Source organism: Tamandua tetradactyla, chromosome 15, assembly GCF_023851605.1.
Source record: "Tamandua tetradactyla isolate mTamTet1 chromosome 15, mTamTet1.pri, whole genome shotgun sequence".
Classification (NCBI taxonomy): domain Eukaryota; kingdom Metazoa; phylum Chordata; class Mammalia; order Pilosa; family Myrmecophagidae; genus Tamandua; species Tamandua tetradactyla.
In genome coordinates, this window is record NC_135341.1 from 86224047 (window position 1) to 86249886 (window position 25840).

The 25840-nt window shown below is 38.9% G+C and overlaps 1 protein-coding gene across 4 annotated transcripts in view; it reads right to left on the reverse strand.

The window, feature by feature from the left end:
- Positions 1-24243, reverse strand: part of TFDP2 (transcription factor Dp-2) — a 218285-nt gene extending 194042 nt beyond the window's left edge. For all 4 annotated transcript variants that reach the window (XM_077130301.1, XM_077130302.1, XM_077130300.1 and 1 more), the window contains exon 1: positions 24158-24243. The gene's annotated coding sequence lies outside the window, so the exon portion shown is untranslated. The remainder of the gene's footprint in view (positions 1-24157) is intronic.
- Positions 24244-25840: the final 1597 nt, after the last annotated feature.

A 25840-nucleotide genomic window follows, 5' to 3' on the forward strand; every position in this document is an offset into this window, starting at 1 on the left:
TAAATATTTTTATTAATAAAACATACAAATATTCCATACATGTAATACAATCAATGACTCACAATATCATCACATAGTCGTATATTCATTGCCATGATAATTTTTCTGAACATTTGCATCACTCCAGAAAAAGAACTAAAAAAGAAAAAAGAAACTCATACATACCATATTCACCCCTCCCTCTCTTTGACTAGTACTTCCTTCTACCCAATTAATTTTAACCTTTGTTTCCCCTATTATTTATCTTTTATTCATATTTTTTATTCATCTGTCCATACCCTAGTTAAAAGGAGCATCAGACACTAGGTTTTCACAATCACACAGTCACATTGTGAAAGCTATGTCATTTTACAATTATCTTCAAGAAACAAGGCTATTGGAATCCAGCTCTATAGTTTCGGGCACTTCCCTCTAACCACCTAATACACAATAAACTAAAAAGGGGCTATCTATATAATGCATAAGAATAAAACCTCCAAGATACCCTCTCAACTCTGAATCTCTCAGCCACTGACATTTTATTTTGTCTCATTTCTCTCTTCCCCGTTTTGGTCAAGAAGGCTTTCTCAATCCCTTGATGCCAGGTCCTGACTCATCCTGCGATTTCTGTCCCACATTGCCAGGGAGGTTTACACCCCTGGGAGTCATGTCCCATGTAGAGAGGGGGAGGGCAGTGAGTTTGCTTGCCATGTTGGCTGAGAGAGAGGCCACATCTGAGCAACAAAGGAGGTTCTCTGTGGGTGACTCTTAGGCCTAACTTTAATTAGGCTTAGACTGTCCTTTGCAGAAATTAGTTTCATAGGGGCAACCCCCAAGATCAAGGGCTTGGCCTATTGACTTGGTTGTCCCTTCCCGGTGTCTTCTTAATATCCTTTATCTCTTTAACCATATTTTCCTTTATCTCCTTGGACTGGCTTAGAAGTTCTGTTTGAACATGTTTGAGTAGTTGCTCTAAATTCTGTATCTGTTCCAACTTTTAAATTAGTTTCTTTGGCTGGGCCTTACATTCTTGTTTCTTAGTGTGACTTGTAAATTTTTTGCTGATATCTGGCATGATTAGCCTCATGTGATTATTTTGAAGGTCAGATTTTCTCCCTTGTCCAGGATTTTGCTGTTGACTAAGTATGTGTTAAGACTCTTCTTTGAACCTTGGTCATCCGCATTTCACCACCAGAACACCACTCAAGGGCCACAGACCAGTTTCAAAATAGGCTGGGAGAGGGTCAGGAAAGACCCCAAACAGCCTTTATTTCAGCTCCCAAGGGTGTGATTTCCTGGCTTGCCCAGCAGATGGCACTTGTCATCAAGAGGCCTTTCTAACAGGTGTGTGCTTTTCCTGGCCTGCCCAACAGGCGGTGATTTTCAGCAACCGATTCCCCGCAGCTTTAATAAGGCACAGTATTTTAAACAGCTAGTGGTTCCACCCCTGAGCTGCCTGAAACAATGGCACAGGTGGCACCTGTCTAAGACAGACAAAACCAGCAGGACCCAGTGGTCCACATTCACAAGCTAACAGCTGGCTCAGAACTGGGCCTGTCTCCAACTGTTCTTGGGGTGAGGGCTTCCACGTCAGCAGCAGCCTACCAGGCAGAGACAAGGTGACCCAAAGCTTCTCTCTGTGAAGTCAGGAGATTGGGTACCAGAAGCCTCAGTTATGTGAATTACTCCCAGTTTTGTACTGCAGTTTCTCAGTCTCTTAGGCCTGCTCTTCTCTGGTAACTGTAAAGTTCTCCCCTGCTCTCCGGAGCCCCAGAACAACTGTTTCAGTCCGTTTCTGCCAGCCCATTAGCTGTTTGTTGGAGAGGAATGAGCCTGCAACTCCCTGTTCTGACATCTTCTCAGAGTTCACAAGTGACTTTTGACAGGACTTCCAAGACCACCAATTGGGAAAGACTAGCCTTTTCAACAAATGATAACGAGAAAAATGGATAGCCATATGTATAAGAATGAAAGAGGGCCCCTATCTCACGCCATATACAAAAATCAACTCAAAATGGATCAAAGATCTTAATATAACAGACTGGATTATAAAATGTAGGGAAACATCTTTAAGTTCTTGTGGCAGACAATGGTTTCTTAGACTTAACACCCAAAGCAGAAGCAATGAAAGAAAAAAATAGGTAAATGGGATTGCTTCAAAATTAGAAAACTTATGCATCAAAGAACTTTGTCACAAAGGTGAAGAAATGACCAACTCAATGGGAGAAAATATTTGGAAACCACATATCCACAAAGCGCTGAATATCCAGAATAAACAATAAACTCAATACTCAACAATAACAAGACAAACAATCCAATTTAAAAATAGGCAAAACACTTGAATAGACTTTATTCCAAAGAGGAAATACATATGGCAAAAGGTACATGAAAAGATGCTCAAGTTCACTAGCTATTAGGGAAATGCAAATCAAAACCATAATAAGCTATCACTTCACACCCACTACAATGGCTATGATTAAAAAAAATTACAATTCTCCACATCTATTGGAGCAGATGTGGAGAACTAGGAACACTCATTCATTGCTGCTGGGATTTTTAAATATTGCAGCTGCTGTGGAAGACAGTTTGGCAGTTCCTCAGACAGCTAAGTAAAGAACTACAACATGACCTGACAATGCTGCTACTGGGTATATATCCAGAAGATTTGAAAGCAGAGACCCAAAAAGATATTTGCACTCTGATGTTCATAGTGGAATTATTTACAATTGCCAAATGACAGAATCAACCCAAGTATCTCTCAATTTCTCAACCAATGAATGGATAAACAAAATGCGGTATGTATATTTTTTGGAATATTATTTCATTGTAAGAAGGGATGAAGTCCTGATGCATGGAAGAACATGGATGAATCTTGAGGACATTATGTTGAGCGAAGTAAGCCAGACAGAAAAGGACAAATACTGTATGGTCTTACCAATATGAACTACTTAAAACGAGCAAACTTGTGGAGTTAACACCTATAATACCAGCTACCAGAAAATAGACTAAGGGTAGAGAATGGTGAATTGAAGCTTAATTTGTGCAGAATTTTTAATAAGGTAGATTGTAAATGTTTGGAAATGGACAGAGGTTATTGTAGCAAATTATGGTGTATGTGATTAACAGTGTTGAATTGTGGGTGTGATTGCTGTAGAAGGGGAAGTTTAGGGTCATATGCGTCACTAGAGGGAAACTAACGGATGAAAACTGGACTGTATAATAGTGAACCCTGTTGTAGATGATGAATGTGGTAAATAATACAAATATAAGAATGTGCTTCCATGAAGTAGAGCAAATGTATGTCACTCTTACAAGGTGTTGATAATAGGGTAGTAAGTGAGTAAAATATGCCTAATGCAAACTATGGACTACAGTTAACAGAAACATTTTAATGTTTTTTAACCAATTATAACAAAGGCACCACATCAGTGCTAAGTGTCAATAATACATGGCACAAGGGGTAATGGGCTTTTCTTTCTGAAGCAATGAAAATGTTCTAAAATTCACTGTGGTGATGAATGCACACTTTGTGATTACACTGAGAGCCACTGGTTACACAATTTGGATGGACTGTATAGTGTGTGAATAAAACTTCTTAAAAAAAAAAAGGTCATGAGTGAGGAAAAGTTAATGTAACCGCTTAAAAAACTGAAACTAAAGCCAGTGGTTTAAAACAAAAATAACAGCTACTGTACACATGAAGGTGCTAATAAGTCAATGACTGCACACAAAGATGGTCTGAGTTTTCATGAAAAATAAAAGGGTAGTCGTTATGTTAAAAAAAAAATGATGTACAGGATTAAAAGAAATGGCTGCCCCCACAAGATAGGATCAGTATTAAAACAGGCTTTTCTGGAATACATAATAGCTTCAAACTGGCACAGATTTCATCATTCAATACTGTGCTATCTAAGAAATATAATCTCAATGAGAAGTTTTGCTGACCATTTTATTTTCAAGCAGATTTAAACTGCATTGAACATAAAACGTTCACATTCTTTTTTTTTTTTTTTTTTTGTTTTTTTTTTGGCATGGGCAGGCTCCGGAAACATGTTCTCTTGTCAAAAGTAAAAATAAAAAAATAAAAAATGATGTAAGACTTATAGAGACAAAAAAACCAAAATAGCAGAAGTCCTGCATTATCAGTAGTTACTTTAAATGAAAATGGATTAAATTCTCTAATTGAAAGGCAGACTGAAAGAATAGATAAAAAAGGATAACCCAACCAAAATTCAAAAATATACAAAGGGGACAGCCACCAAAACCAACAGAGCCCACATAGCCACACACCTTTGGAGATGAAGAAGGAAAATGCCCCAGGAGAATTTCATGAAACAAGAAGCTGGGAGAGATGGCTAGCAAATGTCACCATGTGCTCTCCCAACTGAGGAAGAAACCCTGAACTTCAAGGGCCTTTCTTGAACAAAGGTAACCTCTTGTTGGTGCCTTAAGTTGGACATTTTCATGGCCTTAGAACCATAAACTTCCAACTTAATGAATTCCCCTTTTTAAAAGTCATTCCGGGAGGGAGGAGCCAAGATGGCGGCTTAGCAAAGTGCAGGATTCAGTTCACCCTCCACAGCAGCTAATAAATAGCCAGGAACAGTACAGAACAACTGCTGGGGCCACATCAGTGACTAGACACACAGCATACCCCAGTCTGGACCAGCTGGACCAGCCACGAGCACCCCCCCAGAACCGTGAGTGCCCCAAGCCCCAGCAGCCAGTGCCCCTCAGAGGGGAAAGGAAAGGACTTTACCAGCAGCAGGGACTGAGCCCAACTAAACGCCAATTGCAGAATTAATTAAGAAATTCTGACTACTAAAAATAGGCCCCCAGCTCAGGTGAACCTCGAGTAAAAGTGGAGGACACTGGTTTTTGCCCTGGCACAGAGGGGGCAGGGCTGACAGAAAAAGGAAAAAAATAAATCAAATAAAAAAAAAACAGGGTTTTTTGGATTTGAAAAGGTCTGGGCCTTGAAGTAAAGGAGGGCGCACATAGGACCTGGAGATACACAGAACAACATCCCAACTTAAGCTCTGGATTGACAAACCCGAGGAACAGGGGTCCTGCTCTGAATAGGATTTTCTCTTTCGTTTTGGTGGCTGTGTTTCTACAGCTTGACTGCTCTTTGGATACACCTGCAGGGCTTCTTGTGCTCCACTGCCCCAGGCATAGGCAGAATTAAGCTTCTTTGAGTGTTTATCGGGAGCCTGTGCCCTTCCCCAGAGAGGGGTGGGGCCCAGCTCAGGTGGAATCCCTCCCTCAAGGAGTTCAGACCCCAGGGTCTAGAAAAGTGAAGTGATTAAAGCCAGATTACAATCTCTCCTCTGTCTCCACCACACCCCAGCAGGGAGAGTCTGCTGAAGTTAAAGGCACCACATCACGTTATATTGGAGGGAAACTGCAAGCAGTCAAGTACCACATACTGAGCAGGATAGGAAAAACAGAGAGCCCAGAGACTTCACAGGAAAGTCTTTCAACCTGCTGGGTCTCACCCTCAGGGAAAACTGATGCAGGTGACTCCTTCCCCCTGATAGGAGTACAGTTTAGTCTGGGAAAACCTGGCTGGAGTCTATATTACCTATGTAGACCTTCCTAAGGGGGGGGGGGGGGAAGGCACCTTACAAGCAGGGCAAGAAACAAGAAAACAACTGAAAAATTATCCTCTGTTAAACAAAACCTAAGCTAGAGGTCCAGAAAAAGCTGAACTGAAGGTCAAAGAACAGATAGACAACAAACTCATCTAGCAAGAAAATCCTAGGTAAAAAAAGTGAAAATAATCTCCAGAATAAACTAACTGAGATAATTAAATGCCTAGATGCCAGCAAAAAACAGAATCATACTAGGAAAATTGAAGATATGGCCCACTCAAAAGAACAAACCAACAATTCAAATGAGATACAGGAGTTGAAACAATTAATTCAGAATGTTCAAACAGACATGGAAAACCTCATCAAAAATCAAATTAGTGAATTGAGGGAGGATATGAAGAAGGCAAGGAAAAACAAGAAATTGAAAGTCTGAAAAAACAAATCACAGAACTTAAGGGGATAAAAGGCTCAGTAGAAGAGATGAAAAAAACAATGGAAACCTACAATGTCAGATATGAAGAGGCAGAAAATAGGATTAGTGTACTGGAGGACGGAACATGTAAAATGCGACAAGCAAAAGAAAATATAGGGAAGAGAATGGAAAAATATGAGCAGGGAATTGAATGACAACATGAAGCGCACGAATATACGTGTTGAGGATGTCCCAGAAGGAGAAGAAAAGGGAAAAGGAGGAGAAAAACAAATGGAAGAAATTATCACTGAAAATTTCCCAACTCTTATGAAAGACTTAAAATCACAGATCCAAGAATTGTAGTGTACCCCAAACAGAATGGATCCAAATAGACATACTCCAAGACGCTTACTAATCAGAATGTCAGATGTTGAAAAGAAAGAGAGAATCATGAATGCAGCAAGAGAAAAGCAATCCATCACATACAAGGAAAGCCCAATAAGACTATGTATAGATTTCTCAGCAGAAACCATGGAGGTGAGAAGACAATGGGATGATATATTTAAATTACTAAAAGAGAAAAACTGCCAACCAAGAATTCTATATCCAGCAAAATTGTCCTTCAAAAATGAGGGGGAAATTTAAAAATTTTCAGACAAAAAAATCACTGAGAGAATTGACCAAGAGATCGGCCCTATAAGAAATACTAAAGGGAGCACTAGAGACAGATACAAAAAGACAGGAGAGAGAGGTGTGGAGAAGAGTGTAGAAATGAAGACTATCAGTAAAGGTAAAAGAAGGAAAATTATGATATATAAAATTCAAATGGCAAAATGGTAGAAGAAAGTACTGCCCTCACAGTAATAACACTAAATGTTAATGGATTAAACTCCCCAATTGAAAGATATGGACTGGCAGAATGGATTAAAAAACAGGACCCATCTATATGCTGTCTATAGGAAACGCATCTTAGACCCAAGGATAAACATAGGTTGAAAGTGAAAGGTTGGGAAAAGATATTTCATGCAAATAACAATCAGAACAGAGGAAGAGTAGCTATACTAATTTCCAACAAATTATAGACTTCAAATGTAAAACAGTTTAAAGAGACAAAGAAAGACACTATGTATTAATAAAAGGAACAATTCAACATGAAGACATAACAATCATAAATATTTATGCACCGAGCCAGAATGCAAGAGAAATAGACATATCTACCATAATACTTAAAGACTTCAATTCCCCACTCTCATCAATGGACAGAACATCTAGACAGAGGATCAATAAAGAAACAGAGAATTTGAACAATGCAATAAATGAACTAGACCTAATAGACATTTATAGAACATTACACCCCAAAACAGCAGGATATACCTTTTCCAAAGTGCTCATGAATCATCCTCAAGGATAGACCATATGCTGGGTCACAAAGCAAGTTTCAATAAATTTAAAAAGATTGAAATCATACAAAACATTTTCTCAGATCATGAAGGAATGAAACTGGAAATCAATAATAGGCAGTGGGCCAGAAAATTCACAAATATATGGAGGTTCAACAACACACTCTTGAACAACCAGTGGGTCAAGAAAGAAATTACAAGAGAAATCAGTAAATAACTCAAGGCAAATGAAAATGAAAGCACAACATATCAAAATTTATGGGCTGCAGCAAAGGCAGTGCTAAGAGGGAAATTTATTGCCCTAAATGCCTATATCAAAAAAGAAAAAAGAGCAAAAATTGAGGAATTAACTGTTCACTCAGAAGAACTAGAAAGAGAACAGCAAACTCACCCCAAAGCAAGCAAAAGGAAAGAAATAATGAAGATTAGAGCAGAAATAAATGAAATTGAGAACATGAAAACAATTGAGAAAATCAACAAAACCAAAAGTTGGTTCTATGAGAAAATCTAAGATTGATGGACCCTTAGCGAGGTTGACATAAGCAAGGAGAGGATGCAAATAAATGAAATCAGAAATGGAAGAGGAGACATAACCACTGACCCCACAGAAAAAAAGGAAGTAATGAGAGGATACTATGAACAACTTTATACTAATAAACTCGACAATGTAAATGAAATGGACAACTTCCTAGAAAGGCATGAACAATCAACATCGACTTGAGAAGAAATAGACGACCTCAACAAATCAATCACAAGTAAAGAAATTTAATCAGTCATTAAGAAGCTCCCCAAAAAGAAAACTCCAGGATCAGATGGCTTCACTTGTCAATTCTACCAAACATTCAAGAAAGAATTAGTACCAATCCTTCTCAAACTCTTCAAAAAATCGAAGAGGAGGGAAAGCTACCTAATTCATTATATGAGGGCAACCTCATCCTCATACCAAAGCCAGACAAAAATATTACAAAAAATGAAAACTACAAATCAATCTCTCTTATGAATATAGATGCAAAAATTCTCAACAAAATTCTTGTAAATACACATGACCAACTAGGATTCATCCCAGGTATGCAAGGATGGTTCAACATAAGAAAATCAATTAATGTAATACACCATATCAACAAATCAAAGCAGAAAAACCATATGATCATCTCAACTGATACAGAAAAGGCATTTGACAAAATACAACATCCTTTCCTGTTGAAAACACTTCAAAGGATAGGAATACAATGGAACTTCCTCAACATGACAAAGGGAATATATGAAAAACCCACAGCTGACATCATCCTGAAAGGGGAAAAACTGAAAACTTTCCCCCTAAGATCAGGAACAAGAAAGGATGTCCACTATCACCACTGTTAGAAGTTCTAACCAGAGCAATTAGACAAGAAAAAGAAATACAAGGCATCAAAAACACTCACTGTTTGCAGACGATATGATACTATATGTTGAAAAACCACAAAAATCCACAGCAAAACTACTAGAGCTAATAAATGAGTACAGCAAAGTGGCAGGTTACAAGATCAACACTCAAAAATCTGTGGTGTTTCTATATATGAATAATGAGCAATCTGAGGGGGAAATCATTTAAAAATTCCATTTACAATTGCAACCAAAAGAATAAAATATTTAGGAATAAATTCAACTAAAGGGACAAAAGACCTATACAGAGAAAACTATGAGAAATTGTTCAAAGAAATCAAAGAAGACCTAAATAAATGGAAGGGCATACTGTGTTCATGGACTGGAAGACTAAATATAGTTAAGATGTCAATTCTACCTAAATTGATTTACAGATTCAATGCAATACTAATTAAAATCCCAAAAACTTACTTTTCAGAAATAGAAAAACCAGTAACCAAATATATTTGGAAGGGCAGGGTGCCCCAAATAGCTAAAAGTATCCTGAGAAAGAAAAATGAAGCCGGAAGTCTCATGCTACCTGATTTTAAGGCATATTACGAAGCTACAGTGGTCAAAACAGTGGCATAAAGATAGATATACTGACCAATGGAATCAAATAGAGTGCTCAGATACAGACCCTTTCATCTACGGACAACTGATCTTTGATAAGGCGGTCAATCCAACCTACCTGGGACAGAACAGTCTTTTCAATAAATGGTGCCTAGAGAACTGGATATCCACATGCAAAAGAATGAAAGAGGATCCGTATCTCACACCCCATACAAAAATTAACTCCAAATAGATCAAAGACCTAAACATTAGATCTAAGACCATAAAATGTTAGGAAAAAAATGTAGGGAAATAGCTTATAAATCTTATACTAGGAGGCAGGTTCCTAGACCTTACACCCAAAGCATGAGCAGTGAATAAATAAATAAATAAATGGGAACTCCTCAAAATTAAACACTTTTGTGCATCAAAGAACTTTGTCAAAAAAAGTAAAAAGACAGCCTACACAATGGGAGACAATATTTGGAAATGATATATCAGATAAAGGTCTAGTATCCAGAATATATAAAGACATTGTTCAACTCAACAACAAAAAGATAGACAACCCAATTATAAAATGGGCAAAAAAACTTGAACAGACACTTCTCAGAACAGGAAATACAAATGGCTAAAAGGCACATGAAAAGATGCTCAACTTCCCTGGCTATAAGGGAAATGCAAATCAAAACCACAATGAGGTATCATCTCATACTCATAAGAATGGCTATTATGAATAAAACAGAAAACAACAAGTGCTGGAGAGGATGTGGAGAAAGAGGCACACTTATCCACTGTTGATGGGAATGTCAAATGCTACAACCACTGTGGAAGGCAGTTTGGGGGTTCCTCAGGAAGCTCAGTACAGAATTGCCGTATGACCCAGCAATACCATTGCTGGGTATCTACTCAGAGGACATAAGGGCAAAGACACAAATGGACATTTGCACACCAATGTTTATAGCAGCATTATTTACAATTGTAAAGAGATGGAAAAAGCCCAAATGTCCATCAACAGATGAGTGGTTAAACAAGCTGTGGCATATACACATGATGGAATATTATGCAGCTGTAAGACAGAATAAAGTAATGAAGCATGTAATAACATGGATGGACCTTGAGGACATTATGCTGAGTGAAATTAGCCAGAAACAAAAGGACAAATACTGTATGGTCTCACTGATAGGAAATAACATTAATGAATGAACTTGGAGAATTTCAGTTAAGAACATAGGCTGTCTAGAAACAGAAATAGGGTAGTTTGGGGTAATTGGAGCTGAATGGATACAGATTGTGCAACAAGACTGATTATAAAAATTCAGACATAGATAGCACAATACTACCTAATTATAGCACAATAATGTTAGAACACTGAATGAAGCTGAATGTGAGAATGATAGAGGGAGGAGGCTGGGGGCACAAATGACTATATCCACAGCAGACACCAGAGTACTGCACAGACAGAATGAGGGAAACAGACGTTCTCACATGCTGCTCATGGTAGAATAAATTGGTACAATCTGTGTGGGGCAGCTCACCAGATCTGTAAATATTATAAATGCCTATAACCTTCTGTGAGACATCACCACAGATTCAGGTGAGACCACATATAGGCAAGATATGTACTAGGGTGTCATTTTTATAGCAAAAAAATAGAAAAATTCCTATTTACCAACAGTAGACTGGGTAGACCAAATCATGACCTAATGAGGGAGCTCATTATGTGCTGATATAGAATGACCTCCAATGCATTATTCAGGGAAAAAAGCAAGTTAGAGAGAAGTATGTGTAGCATACTATCATTTGTATAAAAATTATGTAATTATAAATGCTAACATGTGCACACATCATTCAAAGCAAAAAAAGTGGCTGACTGGAAAGCAAAAAGTGAGAGAATTAAATTAAATTCTCTTTTAATTAATGTTTATGAAATAATAGGATCACCATACTTAAAACTTTATTCCTTTTTCATTTTGTACCATGAATACAAGCTAACTATGCAAAAAACTAAATTTTTTAATTGTGTGTTTTGTTTCATATAGAAATAATACCTGTTTTCATAAAATAAGTAGAAACAATCATCTGAGCTATGAAGACACAGGTATGGTTTTTGTAATATTTTAGATAAAATCCTCTTAGGGAGTTTGAAGAGACACAATTATTACGTTGTAGTCAAAACATGTCAAGAAAAGTCTTCATCTTCAGTAGGACAGAGAACAAATGAACAAGACCAAATTCACTAAACCTGACTCATAATGCAGACGTGTGAAATCCCCAGATATAATTACAGAAACAGCATTTTTAATGTTTTTCAAAACCCAGAAGATGGCGCTGTTACTTCATTAAAGTCTCACTTCTGTCTAGCCAATCAGATTTTCTTTTTCTTTACACCTTTCGTTGCCCTTCTGCAATCCTATGTATATCCTATCCTCCTCCTCTTCCACTTAAAAACATTAACTGAAAAGGAAGACAGGAGTTCCTGAACTTATAACAATACTCTTTTTAAGTGAATACTATTTTTAATTAAAATATATGTATAGGGTACTTCTTTTTAAATATGTGAACACACAGGTTTATATCCATTCTCTCCTGAAGCTACAATAAGATGACACTGAAAGACTAAAAAGAGAGAGAGAAAGAAGAGGGGTGGGAAGGGGAGGTAAGGAGACAACAGCTTATGAGATATCAACCAGACTTTGAAGCTAGAAAGAGGACTGCCGAATAGTAATTGGCTTAGTGACACAGAGTAAGCCAAAACCTGTATGTGTGAGGAGGGTGAGTGCTTGAGACCAAACGGAAGCAAGCACAACAGAAAGGCGTGACAACTGGATATAGGTGAAGGTAGGAGGCTAGGATGGGGCTGAAAACAGGAGGACTGCTTGGAAGAGTAAAAAACAGTTTTCACCCAGAAGCTTTACTGCATGCAGCCAAGCAACTGGCCCAGCAGGAGACAAGTGGTCCACCTTGGGAAGAAATGATGCAGAAACCAGGTTCAGACAAGGGCTGTGTCACATCACACCACAAAGAGCTGAAATGATGATGTACATGCTGAACAGTGAACCCCAGCCTTCTTTTCCCTGTCACCTTCCAGATCCCAGGCCAGTCAGGCCGGAGACAGGTGATCCCAACACGGGGAGAAGAGCTGCAATTACTCAATCCCTCTGTGGCAAGATCTACAGTTCACAACTCCTCACCGACAAAGAGCTTCCACTCAGCTTTTTATTTCTTCAGTCTTTTATCTGAATGGACAGCCAAAGTTTACAGAACAATTGAGGAAAGCTTCCAACACGTAATAAAGAGACAAAAATAACAAACACGAAAGATTACATTAATTAAACTAAATAGAGAGAAAGAGGAAGAGAGGGAGTGTGGGAGGGACGGAGAAAGGAAAGAAAGAAGGAAAGAAAAGGCGGAGGTAAAGGAATAGTGGGACAGAGGGAAGGAAGGAAATGGCCCATTATGTAGAACAAAACAGAAAAAGAAAATAAGAATATCAATCCATAAGGCCCAACTTTTCAAAGGAGCTCCACAAAAGCGAGAAAAGAAAGAAACTCTACAAACCAGATGAGATTTCTGTTTCTGGCAATACAGTGGACTAAGTAATCTGAAAGTCTCGCTTTAACAAAATATCTAGAAATGTTGGGTGAAATAAAATAAGTATTCTCACAAATGCTGAGCTCACAAGAAAATGAAGATTTTAGCTACATTAGGAGAATTTGTGGAAATGAATAACCAAGACTCCAGGCTTTTAATGGCCCTAAAGGGAAAGCAGTTAGGGCTGAAGGACCATCCAGATTGAAGAGCTGGAACTGAGGAGATCACAATCTTTCGCATTTCCCCAGTAAAGGTAAGAAAAAATGAATCCCAGCAAAGAAAAGATAAGAAAATGTCTCTTCTCCGCCCTAGACTCTGGAAGGTAGGAGGGAAAATATCTGCCCTCAAATCAGGGATCTCAATTATCTCCAATAAAAAAAAAATCACCCAGACACAGTAAAACTCTAAAAATAATCTTAAAAGAAACAGTGGGAAAAATAGATTACCTAGAAAGGAATGACAGACTGCAAATTTCTCAACTATTGCAAAAACAAAAACATAGTGAAATCATACCCTCAAGATGTCACAGAAAAAATACCAAACTAGAATTCTAAACTATCTGTTGAAAATAAGGGTGCGAATCCCCTGACCAAGCTGGCAGAGTGAAAAGCTTCCAGGTTCCCTCTCTCCAGCAAGCTCTGAGCAGGCAGCAGGGGCGGGCGGAGCGGCCTCCAGAAGCGCGGGAGGATCCAGGTGAGCGCCAGGTCAAGAAAAACGCGTCTTCCACCCCCGTACAGAGCACCGTACTACGAGTCACGAGGAGAGGGAGGGTGTATATGCAGCCTCTGGATTTTTTGTAAACCTACAACATTCTTTAAAAAAAGAATCAGTAGGATCTTGGTACCTGGCTGGGGACCCCGGCCCCAGCTCAGTAGGGGCAGGGCCACCCTCCTGAGCACACTGGGGGCAGCCAGGCCTAGGCAGACTGAGGGACCAGGCGTGAGGGCTTGCCCTGCAGGTGAGAGAGCTGCAGGTGACAACTGTCAACTCATACAGCCGGCAGAGGACACCTGGCTGCAGGACACACCGTTCAGTGCCCAGCAGCAGGGTGGAACCAATTCCACGGAAGAGGGGACAACCACATCCCTGTAAATGAGGGGGATTCCTAGGGCCGCACCCACGTGGCCTGCACAGAAAGGCTCAGGGAGGCCCCTAAGCTTGGGCCTGGAGCTATTCTCCAAACTTACCACAGGGACACATAGATCTTTAAAGGCTGGGAGAAGTATTTTCTCTTTCCTCCTCCTGTTGTGGTTGTTTCAAGTCATATGTAAATAAATCCTTCCACAAACTTACAAATGTAAAAAATAACAGAGGGGTGTATGGAGAAAACCCTGGCTATTGCAGTCTATGGACTATAGGTGACAGTAACATTTTCCTATTCTTTCACCAACAGTAACAAAGGTACCATTCCAGTACTACAGGTCAACAACGGGGGGGGACAGGAGGGTGGGGGGCTTGGGTTTTATTTATTTTTATTCTTATTTCTGTTCTGGAATAATGAAAGTGTTCTAAAGTCAACCGGAGATGTATGCACCACTACATGATGATACTGTCACCCAGTGGCTATGTACTTTAGATGGTCGGTGTGGTTATTTCTCAATAAAATTTAAAAAATCCATTTCTGATATAGTGCATTCTGGCAGCTCTAGCAAACTAAAACGCTGTCTTTCAAAAGTGAGGGAGGGATGAAGACATCCCCAGATAAAAAGCTGAGGGATTCACCATCACCAGACTAGCTCTACAAGAAATACTAAAGGGAGTTTAGCAGGTTGAACGGAAAGGACGCAAGACGCTGAGTAAAGACACAGAAAGAAATACATACTTCTGGTAAAGATAATGATGTGGGTAAATATAAATACCAGTGTTACTGTATTTTTTATTTGTAACGCCAGCTATTACTTCCTACAGGATCTAAAAGGCAAATGCATAAAATGTAATCATAAATCAATAGTTAGGGACTCAATGTATAAATGTATATGTAACGTGTGACAAGAACTACACAAAGGTGGGGCAATGGAAGGGTATAGGAATATAGTCTATGTATACTGTTGAAACTGTTAAGTTGGTTGAGAAGCAAATGAAACTGCTGTACGTTTAAGATGCTTAAAACCTCATGGTGACCACAAATACAAAAAAAAATCAGAGAAGATGCAAACTCATAGAGACAGACAATAAACACAGGCTAACCAAGCACAGGGGGCAGGGGCAGTGGGGAGCTAATGCAAAACAAGTGCAGGGTTTCTGCTTGGGGGGAAGGGGAAAGGATGAGAGCACATAACACTCTGCGCGTGATCAATACCCCTGAATGCAATGTCTGGGAAGGGCTGGGACGGGAAGATTTATACTGAATACATTCTATTCCATAAATATGTATTACATGTTAAAAAACATAGAGATAATGATAAGTAAATGTAATACATAATACCGGGACCTAAGAGTAGAGGAGAAAAGGCTCAAAAGGGCATTATTGGGACATAAAAAAATTAGAATATTGAGTATGAACATTATATCAACATTATATTTCTTGAACTTAATAAATCCACCTCAGGTGATTATACAAGTGAACATCCTCATTCATAGGAAATACACATGGAAGTATTACGTGTTCAAGGAGTATACTGTGGGCAACCTGTTCACAAATATTCAGAAAACAGATGATGGATAGACAGACAGGCAGAAAGAATGAATGATATGATGAAACATTAGAATAGGTGGGTCTGTACTCGGAGGTGGAGTATGTCAGAATACTCTGTATGGGCTTTGTATTATTTTTGCAACTGTCTACTTTATATTTGAAATTATTTCAAAATAAGTTTTCTTTAAACAGTTTATTGAAAATGAGGATAAAAGAAATACATTTTTAGTGAGTTACCCTCAACAGACATTCAATAAAGAAACTTCCAAAGGATGTACTTTGGGGAAACAGAAACTCAACTCAGAATGCAAAAGAAATTCAAGAAAGGGAAATAAAAAATCAAGAAAGATATGAGTATATGATATGTAAGGACTAATTTTACAGGTGAAAAGAATAAAAGGAAAAACAACAACAACAGGAGCAATTATAGCCTGGGCAGCAATACCATAAGGAAGAGAGCTGGTTGAATAAACAATCCTGCCATTCTCGTGCTGTTTAAGAGAGACTGGTGATTAAACAAACTCACTAAATACTTAAGGGTAACCACTAAAAGGGTAAAGAAAATGAGCTGGCAGGGCAAAACAATAAAAGCTGCACAGAAAAAGCATTATAACTAGATGGTAAAAATAAATACAAATAAACTCATTAGTTAAAACATGTCACATTGGGTGTTAAAAAACAGAAAGCAAACCAAGACCCAAGTGTTATTTTACAAAAGCTACCTAACGCATGCCTTCACAGAACGTAATACAATGAAAAAGGAAAGATGATCAGTGTAAGTGAATACAAAGTCCAGAATTAGACCCAAATAAGAAAATGGAGTATATGACATAGGTGGCATCTCTAGTCACTGGAGTAAAGATGAACTTTCTAATGGATGGTGCTTAGTAAGCCACCTGGAAAAATACAAAATTAGATCCAACTTCAAAAAGATTTAAGGATCTAAGCGTACAAAGAGAACCAGGCAGAGAGCAGTGTAACTATTGGATCAAGGGAACATCACCACTGCGGGACATGCTGACATCGAGCACTATAAAGGGCAGGGCAGAGCATCATCTGTGTTTTTATTTATTACCAGAATTGTATAACCTCGCTCCAATCATGAGAAAACACTGTACATTATACAAAATAACTGATCAAAAATGTCAAGGTCAGTAAAGACAAAGAAAAACTGAAGGCTGTTTCACACTAAAGAAGATTAAGGAGAAATAACAACTAAAGGCATTGTGGGTCCTAGATAGGATCCAGCCACAGTAAAGGGTCATTAGTGGGAAAACTGTGGAAATTCAAATAAGGGCTGCAGTTAATAATATTGTAACAATGTTAATTTCCTGCTCTCCATACCTATAATATGGTTATGTAAGATGTTAACATTAAGGGAAATGGGATGAGGGACATAACTAAAATCTTTATACTGCCTCTGCAACTTTTCTGTATGCCTAAAATTAGTTCAAAATTAAACGTTTTTAAAAAGCAATGGAGCCATAATTATACCATTTATAGTTATAACCATCAAAAGAACTATGGTTCTTTTGGTTAAAGGTGGTTTTACCAATCCATGGTGTCAGAAGTCAGGATAGTTTCCCTTGGGGAAAAGGGTTTCATGCCTAAAAAGTGGCACATGGAAAAGCCTTTCTAGGTGAATTCAGTTTGCAAAAACTCATCAGGTTTTGCCCTTAGGATATTTGTAGTTTTCTGAATGGTATATCACATTGCAAGAAAAAGATTTTTTAAAGTGGTTTCATTTCTGGAGAGTGGGACTATAAATATGAGGAGAACTTCTTTTCACATACTTTAAAATTACAAACAGTCAAATATTAATAAAAGAAGCCAGAAAAACAAATCTTAGATCATAGGCCCAGAAGAGTCCAAAAAGTACAACTGGCCTATTTTCTTTCCTCATCCTTAGAACTAAACATCTTTATCCTCTTCTTATTGAGGAAATGTGGAAATTTCTGTAACATAATCAGGGGTTAAGACTAAGGATAGATAAAATAAGGAATGCCTTAATGGATTTACACATACAATGAACACTAGAAAATGTAAACTGTGAGAGTTTCCTATTTTACACATAAAAATTTTACCAAAAGCAGACTGTTTACTTAAGACAGATGAAGATTCACTTGTACAGAATCCATCCAAATTGCAACCTAAAAACTGCTTTGTTTTCAGCCTATTGTAGAATGCCTAATAAATAACTAGATGGTAAGCTGAGAATTTCTCTGTCTTTGAAGGAGTTAAAATTATTTTTTAAAAATCAGAAATGGTTTTACATAAATTAGCAAGTCAAATTTAGCATAATGGCATCTTGTTTTCATTCAAGACCAATCTAAGTCAAATTGTTTCTTTCCAGGCTTAATTACTGGAGTGAGTTTTACAAAAACAGGAAGAAGTATTAAATGAACTAGAGGCTTCTGATACTAAAACGCATATATATACAATCTATCCTTTTAGCAGTTTGTCAGGATGGAAAAAATCAGGAGGGAAAAAACGTTTTATACGACATTTTCTACTTTGATGAAAGAAACATGTACAATCATTCTCACTTCAAATACAGTAATTTTCTGGCTGCATATTCAATTTAACAGACACATGAACACCCTACTGATAATCACGTCAATAGCGACAGCATCCTTGACTATGAAACACATTAGTTTTCTAGATGCGCTGTTTCTGCTCTGTGCCTACCAACTGACATAACCACTAGTATTTACTACTGTATTTTTATTCTTCCTTCTTTTTGGAATACGTTTGGCTCTTTTCTTCTTTCATCACAACTTAAAGGCTTCACATCATTTTATTACACCACTTTTTTTTTAGCCTGTATATATTTAATTTTTGAACAGTCAAAATGTCATGTAGCACATAAGAGAGGCCTTACAATAAAATAAAAATCTTTATGTTACAAAGAAGTTAGGCCAACAGCGCACATCTTATCTAAGTATGCCCTTGTTTGTATTCACAGTGTATCAGTCAGAATAATAATAGATTCGCATGGCTCATTATTATGATTTAACTAATTAGCTGAAATAACAGCTGAATTTAAGGCATGGCACACACATTATACAGAAATGGTCTATTTTTTTATTACAGTAAAGAATACTAGTAAAGTTAGTATTAGGATGATCAATAAAAAACAATGGCTACTTTTTTCCCCACTATTTTTATTCCATATGTTTTACTTGTCTGTTGATAAGGTAGATAAAAGGAGCATCAGACGCAAGGTTTTCACAATCACACAGTCACAACAACAATGGCTACTTTTCAAATCATTCACTTAAAGTTGAATGAACCACAATACTCTAAGAAAAACAGAAACTATATCAGAAAGATCTAACCGAAAAGAAGTTAGGAAGTTTCCTGGCTTCTCCACACTACTTTCCCCTATTTAATCTTTCCTTGAGCCTATAAAGCCTTTAAAAGCTGGGGCCCCTTTGCCAATATGTGGGGTCACACATGCAATCATTCAGAAACAATGGAGAGCAAGAGGTGCCAGAAGACTGAAGACAGGAAAATGTAGTGCCTGTGTCAAAAAAAGACCAAAAAAAAAAAAGAGTGCCAGAAAGGAGATCTTGACAATTATTCACCACTCAAGTTAAATGCAATTCTAAACAACATTCCAGAATCACTGCTGACAGAGGTTTGCGAATGCTTAGCAAAAGGAGTAATCAACATACACAACTAGAAATCAGTAAAGCTTAATTATGAAAAAGTAATGACAAACTAAAGCTCTATTAAACCAATAGGGTAGAAAAATCAAGCATATAAAACTGTCAGAATTTTAGTGAGGCAACTGTCAAAGTTCCTCATAGATTCCTACTAAAAACTTGAAGACATGAGAAGGATAATGATAAAATGGGTGGATTTCTGACTGAAACTTAAACAAAAGAATTTATGAGTTTGTTTTTTTATCAACCAAGAGAGGTCTCTAGTATTATACCAATGGGCTCTTCTCTCAACCCTTCCTAGTCAACACTTTCACAAAACACTCGCATGATGGCTATGTTAGCACTATCAACAATACAGTTTATCAAATCTATGGCCAAACCTACGGACTGAGAAACCTATTTACTGGGTGAACAAATCAGAATTTTTTACAATATTAACAGACTGGAACCATTGTGACAGGATAAAATTTAATACAGATAAACATAAAGTCTTACCAGAAATATTCTATTAAAGAATAGGGAGAGTATGACTTAGCAGCATAGACAAAACTATCCAAGAATTTTACCTAATTACAAAATCAATAATAACAGGTAATTTGCATATAACTTTTAAACGCTTGAGACAATTCTAAATGCTTCACATGTACACATTTATTTAATTTTTAAAACAACCCTATGAGATAGGTACTATTATTAACCCCATTTATACATGAGGAAACTGAGTCCCAGTGTGTTTAAATAATTTACCCGTGTAATCACCCGGCTAATAAACTGCAGACACAGGATTTAAACCCAGGCAGTATGGCTCCACAGTCCACCTCTCAACAATCACTATTATGAATGAACTGTGATGTGGGTGCCAAAGAACACAATCTACTCGACGCTAACATACATGCTTTAAAACCAGAGTCTCCTAAATGGATTAATTCCCAATGAACTACAAGTGGATGTCACACTTTGAAGAATATGGATGAACTGAAAAAAAATCCACAAGTAAATAATCAGCATTACAAAGGGTTCAATTTTTAAAAAATGATTTAAAGGGTTAAAGACAGAATACTTTGTCTAGAGAATATACAGAATATTTTGTCTAGAGAATAAGATAATTAGTAAAATATAGTAATCTTCAAATAATTGAAAATCTACAATACAGAAGAAACAAAACTACAACTAGTGAGGATATCATTTCCAGTTGAGTAAAAGAAATAATTTTATAAAAATTAAAGGTGTGCAAAGGTCAGCATGCCTCAGGAGGACACGGACCTAAAAGACCATTTAGCAGGAACAGTTCTTAATCTTTTAGGGATGCAGGTCTCTCACAGCATACAATCACCTCCCAAAAAAGCTATAAAAACGCATATGATTTTGCATAAAATTTGTGACTTTTCACAAACCTGCTTAAGCTCTAAAGAGTCATGAATCCAAAATTAAAATGGAAAGGATTCAAGTATGAAGGGCAGGTAGGGGATATTTAATAATCTTAAACATTCAATAATCTAAAAACTACTAACACTATGTCTTCTGATAGATATCAGCATGGGTCTCAGCTATCACATAGGAGTTGAAAGAATGATGACAAAGACAGAAAAAAATAAAATCAAGTTTTCCAAGTAACAATGTAGATTATCTGACTGTGAATAAGTTCATGAATAATATGGCATTATTAAAGGGTTTTTTTTTTAAAGAAAAGTACCTAAGCTTAAAGATAAAACAAATAAGAAGCTAATGTAAGATCTCATATTTAATAGCCAAATTAGAAATTTCCCCCCTGTGCTTTTAAAAATTCATCTTGAACTCCTCCTTTCCACCTTTTATTCTTACTTTAGGACTAAGGTACTAAAACAAGGACAGACATATAGATCAACAGACTCAAATTGAGAGTTCAGAAATCAATTCTTACATCTATAGCTAAATGATTTTTGACAAAGCTGCCAAGTCCACTCAATGGGGGAAAGAATCATCTCTTCAACAAATGGTGTAAGGAGAAATGGATACCATTTACTACATACCATTTACAAAAATTAATGCAAAAAGGATGTAAGATCTAAATATAAGAACCCAAACTATACAAACCCTAGAATAAAACATGTTTTCTTATGTTAGGCCACGGTTTCTTATACTTTACACCAAAATCATAAGCAACAAAAGAAAAAAAGAGAAATGGGACCTCATCAAAATTAAAAATTTTTGTGCATCAAAAAACTTCATCATGAAAGCAAAAAGACAACCTATGGAATGGGAGAAAATACTTGGAAGACATATATCTGATAAGAGTTTAATATTCAGAATATATAAAGAAATCCTACAACTCTACAACAAAGACAAAACAGCCCAATCAAAAAATGGGCAAAAGAACTAGAATAGCCATTTCTCTAAAGAGAATATACGAATGGCTAATAAGCACATGAAAAGATGCTCAACATCATTAGCCATTAGAGAAATGCAAATCAAAACCACAATGAGGTACCATTTCACACCCACTAGAATGGACACTATTAAAAATAATAATAATAAGTGTGGGAGAGGATGTGGTGAAACAGGAATATACATTCATTACTGGTGGCAAGGCAAAACGGTGCAGCCACTGTGAAAAAGAGTTTAGTTGTTTCTCAGAAGTCTAGAGTACTACCATATGATCCAGCAATCCCACCGCTAGGTATATACCCAGGAAAATCGAAAGCAGAGATTCAAACAGATATTTACACTCTGATATTCATAGTAGCATTAGCCACAACTGCCAAAAGAGGTAAGCAACCGATGTGTCCATCAAATAATGAATGGATAAACAAAATGTGGTATATATATATATATGATGGAATATTATTCAGCCACAAAAAGGAATGAAGTTCTGGTACATGCTACATCATAAATGAACCTTGAAGACATCATGTTGCATGAAATAAGTCAGCTACAAAAGGACAAATATTGTATAATCTCAATGATATGAAATAATTAGAATGTGCAAATTCATAAAGTCAAATACTAGAACACAGGTTACCAGAGGATGCCATGGAGTCAAAGACTGAAGAATTAATGCTAACGGGTAAAGAGTTTCTCTACGTGGTGATGGAAAAGTTTTCATAACAGATGGTAGTGATGGTAGCACACAGTGAATGCAATTACCACCATTTAAATGTATATTTGAAAGTGGTTAAAATGGGAAATTCTTAGTTGTATCTATATGTTATCATATAAAAATTTTAAAAAACCATAGAACTGAACAACCTGAAGAATGAACCCTAATGTATGTAAACTATGGCCTACAACTAATAGTTTATCTACAGTAATACCGTTTCATCAATTGAAACAAAAGCAGCACACTAATGCAATCTGTTAGTAATATGGAAAACGACAGGCATGCAGGTAGAGGGGAGGTATATGGGTTTGTGAGAACTCTGTACTTTCTACATGATTGTTCTGAAAACCAACAATTTCTCTAATTATAATGATAAAAGAAACAATGGACTAGAAATCAGAATACTTAGGTTCTAGTTCACCACCTTTTTTGTTTATTTTATTTTTCTTACTCTATTTGCTTACCATGTTCTAAAAACTCTCAAATACATAAAAAGCCTTTTAAAATAGCAAAGTGCCTAGACACTTGTTTTTGTGAAGCTTATTTCTGTAGCAGAGAGCCTAAGTTTACCTATAGTTATACCTAAGAGTGACTTCCAGAAAACCTCTTTTGTTGCTCAGATGTGCCTCCCTCTCCAAGCCCAGCTCTGCAAGTGAAATCATTGCCCTTCCCCCCTACCGTGGGACAAGACATCCAGGGGTGAAAGTCTCCCTGGCAGGATGGGACATGACTCCCAGGGACCAGCCTGGACCTGGCACCACAGAAGAGACAACACCTTCTTGACCAAAGGGGGGAACAACACTGTAACAAAACAATGTGTCAGTGGCTAAAAGGGTTCAAACAGAGTCAAGAGGCTATTCTGGAGGCTGCTCTTATGCAAGCTTCAGCTAGCTATTGCTAATTACCAAGGTCTGCAAACTGTGACCAAAACCATTCCTGTTAACCCTAAAGAACACCTACGACTCTATGTGAGAGTCTACAAAAATTTCACGAATTAAGGTTGCTTTTCAGAAACACACAACCTCCAGATGAGATCCTAGACTAGATAAGTCCTGAAAACCAGAGAAGCCAGTCTCACTAGTTCCATCTTCTGAGCCCATATTCTTGACACCCCTTTCCAACATGATAACGTTAGAATGGGCATAACCCAAACAACCCATAAAGACTGGGAGAAGGATGAAAGGAGAAGGAGGAGTTGTAACAGAGATGACAGGATTTAACAATATAACATAAACAATATAATATCATTATACTGATATTTTTCATCTCCAGTGTCTTGGAACAGCTAGAAGGAAAAACCTAAAACTGTTAACAGTAGCCCATACCAAACTCTGAAATCTGTTCTATAACTCCTGGATACAATGAACGTTGGAATTTATTGATTTGTATATATATCATAATAAAAAATGTTTAAAACAGCTAAGTGCTATGTAAATATAATTCATGCATTATGTACAAAACAAGACAGTATTTCTAACATCTCAATTCCTAATTAAACAAGTTGCTCTTTGAACATTTTAGGGTATGTTTTAGCGTACAGCTTTGATCCACAAGCACACGCTTTCCACATGAAAGGTGAGCTTATTGCTACACCCCATTTCAAGCTGCACTGCAGCGTACACAGACCAGGTAGTTTCAGAATTTCGGCTGTAACGGGAAAATACGAAGGAGCCCGTTGGACCACACATTCACAGGAGTTGGCGGAAAATGACAGGATCACAAAATGGCAATGCGAAGTCCTGCACACTAGAAAGTTTCAGCTTTCTTTCCTACGTAAACAAGCAGAAAGGAGGAAAGCTGAGAAGGGAGGGTTAGCAAGTCTCGGAACTCGACGAGCCAACGTACGCACCCCATCGCTGCCGCTGCCCCTGCACTCCCAGAAGGCGGCGGGCGGCGCGGCCCTGGGGGCCCCGGGAGGCGCGTGCGGGGGGCGGCTCCGGGCGGCGCATCTCCGCCGGGCTGGGGGCGGGGCGGGGCGGGGCGGGGGGGGCAGGCGCGCGCAGCCACGGGGGCGGTGTCTCCGCCGCGCGACAGGCGGCCCAATGACCGGGGAGGCGGGCTGCCGCGGGCCGTCCTCCACGCCGACTTCTCCGGGTCGTCCCGAGCGGCACCGAGGTCGTGCTTCTGCCTCGCCGAGGACGGGCGGAGGCTGCGTCTGCGTGAGGGGGCCATCTCCGGGGAAGGAGGACCGCGGCGCGGGGCCCTTCCCTCCACTGGCCTCCAGGGCGTCCCTCAGGAACACCACACCCGGCCCCGCGACGGAGGAGGAGCGACCGGCCAGCCCCGCCTCCGAGGCCCGCGGAGAACGCGGCCCTTCCGCGGCGCGGGCCGGGCGGCGGAGCGGACAGAGGGCGGGCCCACGGCGGTCACCCCGCGCCGCGAGCGGAGCAAGCGCGGGACGCTGCCCTTCCCGGCCCCGCGGGGCAGCGACCGGCCGGCAAGTGTGCTCCCGCCGCGGCCCCGAGCCCACGAGGCGCCGTCGGGCCGTTGTGGCCCCCTTTGGCGGCGGGACAGCACGGGGCGCACCCATTGGTCCGCTGGACGCATGACGCAAGGCGTTGCCCGCGGCGGATTGGCCGAGCCGGCCGTGCGTGCGAAGATAAACAAACCTTGCCCCAACCCTCCCGCCTGGGGCGGGGCCGCGCGCCACACCGCCCCGCCCTCTTCGGAGTCGGCGCGGGTCCGGGCTTCCCGCGCTTCTCTGTTCCCATAAACGCTCTTTTTTACTTTTCACTTGATAAGTATGTCTTTAAAAAAAAGTGTATTGAGAACCCTTCACGCACGTACAGTCTAGCCATGGTGTACAGCCAGCGGTTCACATATCACATCACCGTGGCCAATTTTAGAACATTGGCCTCACTCCAGAAAAAAAATTAAAATATCATGTGTCCCCTACCCCTTATCCCTCCCTCTCATTGACCACTAGTATTCCCATCTACCCAATTCATTTTACACCTTATCCCCCCTGTTATTTGTTTTTCATCTTTGTTTTTTACTCATCTGCCCATACACGGATAAAAGGAGCATCAGACACAAGGGCAGACACTGTTTTTGATGCTTGGGACACACCTGTGGACAAAACAGACCCGCTGGCCTCGGTGGAGCTTGCGGTCTAGTGGGGTGGGAAAGACCATAGAGAAAAAATAAGCAGAATAGAAAGTTACATGCTGGCAAGGCTACGGAAAAATTAATTATAGAAGGTGCTCACAGGTGGCTTCAGTATTAAAAACGGTGATCAAGGAAGACAGCAGTTAAACGAGGATGGAGGGGCGAGAGCACCGTGGATCTTTGTGGGGGACAATTTCTGCGTAACTGCGCTTAGGTAAAGGGCTCGGAATCCAAGAACGCCGGATGCAGGACTCCCCCAGTCCTGAAATGCCAAAATCCCGGAGGAGCGATTAACTTACATTTTCCACTAACAAATCATAAGGATCTATTTAGTGCCTACAAGAAATTTTGTTAAGGTTATATTCAATTTGATTTAGCAAATAGTTATCGAACTCTCTAGGCACTGAAGATGCAAAAACGACTG